Source organism: Oncorhynchus masou, chromosome 10 (assembly GCF_036934945.1).
Source record: "Oncorhynchus masou masou isolate Uvic2021 chromosome 10, UVic_Omas_1.1, whole genome shotgun sequence".
NCBI classification, from domain to species: Eukaryota; Metazoa; Chordata; class Actinopteri; order Salmoniformes; family Salmonidae; genus Oncorhynchus; species Oncorhynchus masou.
The window spans coordinates 18495841-18502268 of NC_088221.1; positions in this window are offsets into that span (position 1 = coordinate 18495841).

Below are 6428 nucleotides of genomic sequence, written 5' to 3' on the forward strand. Positions count from 1 at the left end.
GTCCTAGCCGTGTCTTAATCCAGGTTTAGGAAGGCCACCAAAAACAAAAATGTAATCTGTAGCTATAACATTTTACGACAAGATAGAACTGCCAAAGAGGGCAGAGTTGCAATCTACTGCAAAGAAAGCATGCAGAATTCTGACCTAAACAGGTCTGTGTCCAAACAATTCGAGCTTCTAGTTTTAGAAATCCACCTTTCCAGAAATAAGTCTCTCATCGTTGCCACTTGTTACAGAACCCCTTCAGCCCCCGGCTGTGCCCTGGACAACATATGTGATTTGATCACCTCCCATCTATCTTCAGAGTTCATACTGTTAGGTGACCTAAACTGGGACATGCTTAACACCCCTGCCATCCTACAATCTAAGCTAGATGCCCTCAATCTCACACAAATTATCAAGGTACCTACCAGGTACAACCCTAAATCCGTAACCATGCGCACCCTCTTAGATATCATCCTGACCAACTTGCCTTCTAAATACACCTCTGCTGTCTTCCACCAGGATCTCAGCGATCACTGCCTCATTGCCTATGTGCGTAAACGACCACCCCTCATCACTATCAAACGCTCCCTGTAACACTTCAGCAAGCAGGCCTTTCTATTCGTCCTGGCCCGGGTATCCTGAAAGGATCTTGACCTCATCCCGTCCATAGAGGATGCCTGGTTGCTCTTCAAAAGTGCTTTCCTCACCATCTTAAATAAGCATGCCCCATTAGAAAAATGTAGAACTAAGAAAAGAAATAGCTCTTGGTTCACCCCAGACTTGACTGTCCTTGACCAGCACAAAACATCCTGTGGCGTTCTGCATTTTGCATCAAATCGCCCCGACGATATGCAACTTTTCAGGGAAGTCAGGAAGCAATATACTCAGTCAGCTAGGAAAGCTAAGGCTTGGGTTTTTGAACAGAAATTTGCTTCATGTAGCACTAATTCCAAAAAGTTTTGGGACACCTCCTCCCAGCTACCCACTGCACTGAGGCTAGGAAAGACTATCACCACCGAAAGATCTACGATAATTGAACATTTCAATAAGCATTTTTCTATGGCTGGCTATGTTTTGCACCTGGCTACTCCTACCCCGTCTAACATCTCAGCACACCCTGCACCAACTTTCCCAATAAGTCTTTATAAGTCTTTGCTAGGTAAAGCCCTGCCTTATCTCAGCTCACTGGTCACCATACCAACACCCACCCGTAGCACTTGCTCCAGCAGGTATATTACACTGATCATCTCCAAAGCCAATACTTCCTTTGGCCGCCTTTCCTTTCAGTTCTCTGCTGCCAATGACTGGAACGAATTTCAAAAATCACTGAAGCTTGAGTCTTATTTCTCCTTATCTAACTTTAAGCATCAGCTGTCATAGCAGTTTACCGATCACTGTACCTGTACACAGCCAATCTGTAAATAGCCCACCCAACTACCTCATCCCCATGTTATTACTTACCCTCCTGCTCTTTTGCACCCAATTATCATCTGCACATATTTCACTCCAGTGTTAATGCTAAATTGTAATTATTTCGCCTCTATGGCCTATTTATTGCCTACCTCCCTACTCTTCTACATTTGCACACACTGTACATAGATTTGTCTATTGTGTTATTGACTGTACGTTTGTGTATGTGTAACTCTGTGTTGTTGTTTTTGTCGCACTGCTTTGCTTTATCTTGGCCTGGTCGCTGTTGTAAATGAGAACTTTTTTCTCAACTGGCCTACCTGGTTAAATAAAGGTGAAAAAAAATGAAGAAGAAAATACAATTAAAAACTGTAATATCTTATCTTTCACCGAGTCGTGGCGACGACATGAATAACATACAGCTGGTGGATTTTACGCCTTTTCGGCAGGATAGAACTGCTGCCTCTGGTAAGATAAGGGGTGGAGGTCAATGTATATTTGTAAACAGCTGGTGCATGAAATCTAAGGAAGTCTCTAGGTTTTGCTCGCCTGAGAAAGAGTATCTCATGATAAACTGTAGACCACACTATTTAACAAGAGAGTTTTCATCTATATTCTTCGTAGCTATCTATTTACCACCACAAACCGATACTGGCACTAAGACCACACTCAATGAGATGTATACGGCCATAAGCAAGCAAACAGGAAAACGCTCATCCATAGGCGGCACTCCTAGTGGCCAGGGACTTTAATGCAGAGAATCTTAAATTCTACCAGCATGTTAAATGTGCAACTAGAGGGAAAAACTCTAGACTTTACTCCATACACAGTGCCGGTTACAAAGCTCTCCCTTGCCCTCCATTTGGCAAATCTGATCATAATTCTATCCTCCTGAATCCTGCTTACAAGCAAAAACTAAAGCAAGGAGCACCAGTGACTCAGTCAATACAAAAGTGGTCAGGTGAAGCAGATGCTAAGCTACAGGACTGTTTTGTTAGCACCGATTGGAATATTTTCCAGGATTCTTCCGATGGCATTGAGGAGTACAACACATCAGTCACTGGCTTCATCAATAAGTGCATCGATGGCATCGTCCCCATAGTGAACGTATGTACATACCCCAACCAGAAGCCATGGATTACAGGCAACATAAGCACTGGGCTTAAGGCTAGCGCTGCCGCTTTCAAGGAGCAAGACTCTACCCTCCGACCAGTGGTGTAAAGTTCTCAAATAAAAATACTTGAAAGAACTACTTAAGTAGTTTTTTGGGGTACCTGTACTTTACTTTACTGTTTATATTTTTGACAACTTTTACTTTTGCTTCACTACATTCGTAAAGTAAATAATGTACTTTTTACTCCATACATTTTACCTAACACCCAAAAGTACTTGTTATTTTGAATGCTTAGCAAGACAGGAAAATGGTCCAATTCGTACACTTATCAAGATAACACATGGTCATCCTTTTTGCCTCTGATCTGTCAAACTCACTGAACACAAATGTATCTTTTGTACATTTTGTTGGAGTGTTGGAGTGTGGCCCTGGCTATCCATACATTTTAAAAACAAGAAAATTGTGCCTCCTACTTTCCTTAATAGAAGGAATTTGAATGATTTATACATTTACTTTTGATAGGAGAGTATATTTTAGCAATTACATTTACTTTTGATACTTTTGTATATTTAGAACCAAATACTTTTAGACTTTTACTCAAGTAATATTTTACTGGGTGACTTTTACTTGAGTAACTTTCCGTTAAGGTATCTATACTTTTACTCAAGTATGAAAATTGGGTACTTTTTCCACCACTGCCTCCAGCGAACCATTGAGTAGGAAAAGCGTCAATACAGGACTAAGATTGAATCGTACTACACTTGCTCAAACGCTCGTCAGATATGTCAGGGCTTGCAAACTATTAAAGACTACAAAGGGAAGCACAAATTACAAAGGGAAGCACAGTTCAGCGCTCAACACCATAGTGCCCTCAAAGCTCATCACTAAGCTAAGGACCTTGGGACTAAACAACTCCCTCTGCAACTGGATTCTGGACATCCTGATGGGCCACCCCCAGGTAGTAAGGGTAGGTAACAACACATCCGACACGCTGATTCTCAACACGGGGTCCCCTCAGGGGTGCGTGCTCAGTCCCCTCCTGTACTCCCTGTTCACTCATGGCCAGGCATGACTTCAACGCCATCATCAAGTTTGCCGTTGACACAACAGTGGTCACAATCTGATCACCGGCAAATCTTTTCAGGAGACTGAAAAGATTTGGCATGGGCCCTCAGATCCTCAAAAAGTTCTGCAGCTGCATCATTGAGAGCACTCTGACGGGTTGCATCACTGCCTGGTATGGTAACTGCTTGGCTTCCGACCGCAAGGCACTACAGAGAGTAGTGCGTACGGCCCAGTACATCAATGGGGTCAAACTTTCTGCCATCCAGTACCTCTTTCCCAGTCGGTGTCAGATGAAGGCCCTAAAAATTGTCTCCAGCCACCCTAGTCATAAAATACAGCACTGAGCGGTAACTGGCCAACTTCTTAACAACTTCTGCCCCCAAGCCATAAGACTACTGAACAGCTAATCAAATGGCTACCCAGACTATTTGCATTGCCCCCCCTCTTTTATGCTGCTGCTACTCTCTGGTTATTATCTGTGCATAGTCACTTTACCTACATGTACATATTACCTCAATTACCTCAACTTACCGGTGCCCCCGCAAATTGACGGTAGCCCCTGTATTTAGCCTCACTATTGTTATTTTACTGCTGCTCTTTAATTATTTGTTATTCTTCTCTCTTACTTTTCTTACTTTTATTTTTTACTTATTTTTACTAACTTATTTTTTCATGAACACTTATTTTTCTTGAAACTGCATTGTTGGTTAAGGGCTTGTAAGTAAGCATTTCACTGTAAGGTCTACACTTGTTGTGTTCAGAGCATGTGACAAATACAATTTGAGATGATTTGACCATGCTTGACTGTTGGTATAAGGTTCTTACTGTGGAATGCAGTGTTTGGCTTTCGCCAGGAATAATACCACTTCCTGTGAAATATCATGACATTTGAAGTGTTCCAAAACCACATGATTACCCATGATTTCCCTTCCCCACATATTTCTTGCTTGAGAAATTGCTCTTTGCTAAGAAGCCTTTTTTGTATCATTTTAAGTTGAAAACAATCACAGTAAGGTACTTAGTTGTTAACTAGACATTATTTGATTTTGAGATAAAAATGGCTACATTGGACCTTTGACTTTTCAACCCCAATATCGATCAAATAGTTGGGTCTTTCCACGAAATGAGTGCCTTTAGCATCCCTTTCATTTTTTTTAAAGAAGAAATTGTGCACCAACATAAAAGCCTGTTATATTAAGTACCCTTTAATATAGACCACAGGATAATTCAATGAGTCACATTTTTTTGATATGAATAAAGACTTGCCAAAGTGCCAAAATTCAGCACTTTAAAATGCCCCTCTCTGCATCCTCTGTGACTTCTAGGCAGATTTTAACCCACTTAACCCCAAAATGTCTCCAAGTCTTCACCATCACTGTAAAGCCGTAGTTTAAAAAAAGTTTTTGTTGCCTTTTTGTTGCCTTGACAAAGTCACTTCTGAAGATGAGTATCTATTTCATATAGTGATTAATTTCATGATTCATGATTCGTGATTCATGAGTCTCTCCCTCATTTTAAGGTCTGCACTGTTATGTGAACTTAACTCTTGTTGTGAACTTAACTTGTTTTAATATGTGGAAACTATTCCTTTTTAAATATTTTTTTTCAAAAGTATATTGAACGTCTAATGGTCAAATCATACTGTAAAAGCAGGTGAACTGGTTCTACTCTTGTTCTGACATTTTCTGGTGGAAAACTGAGCGGGTCAGACATAACACATCAACTCTGTTCGGCTAGAAATGTTTTAATAATTTTTTTGTTATTGGTGAAGCTTGCATTCAACTACCCCTCCCTGTTGCCCACAACACATTTCCATTGCCCCTGTCACAAGCTGATTTAAGATGTAATCCTCAACCCTGTTAGTCAACCCTGGTTAGCACCTACTAGGCACTTAATATAGTATTGGTATTTAATAACCTCTTGAGATGGGGAAACATGTTTTTTATGAAGTTGAACAGGTACTCTATATGACAATGTTTTTTGATTTAATTTTTTTATACCAATTTACACTGCTCTAAAGGCACCCAAATGGTGGAATGACCCATTTATGATCAGGTCAATTTAACATATAACCTGATTCTATGTTATTACTGTTACCCCTTTCTCCTGAATGAGTCGGGAAACATTAACCACTTTTCCAGCCTTCGCTTTCTCACATTTCCGCAGTTAAAAAGACCCCCCCCCCCCCCCTCCCCTTTGGTTGTGGTTAGGTACAGTACAGTACATCCTGCAATGGCAGATAAACCACAGGGTCGTATTTTAACTACACTACCTGACTGTGAAAAGGCTTTCTTCTCCTCATGTGAATGCAATTTCTGTTGTGCCTCAAATCATTGTTTGAATGCTTGGAGGTAGACCGACTCTTTTGAAGGTGTGGTTCCGTAATATGGACAATACCGCACAAAGCTTTCAAACATAAAATGTCACTCTCCATAAATCATAAGTTGAGGGGGAAAAAACCAGAGGGGAATGCAGATGTAATAGTGATAATGCACTTTAAGAAAAAAGGGTTACCCAGGTAGAACCCTTTTGGGTTCCATGTAGAACCCTCTGTGAAAAGGGTTCTACCTGGAACCCCAAAGGGTTCTCCTAGAGGGACAACTGAATAACCCTTTTAGGTTCTAGAAAACACCTTTTTTTCTAAGAGTGTGTAGTTTTTTATATTTATTTTTTGAAAGAGCACTGAGAAGTATCAAAGGCAACTCATTAACAAGTTCAGACATACAGTATTTAATCTAAACCCGAAATATGTTGCAAAAGTCCTTGTAAACTTAAGCAATTGGATCATAGACATCCAATAGGAAAGGGTAATAGCACATTGCCATGTTTCACTGAATTTAAAGCAAAACCTGAC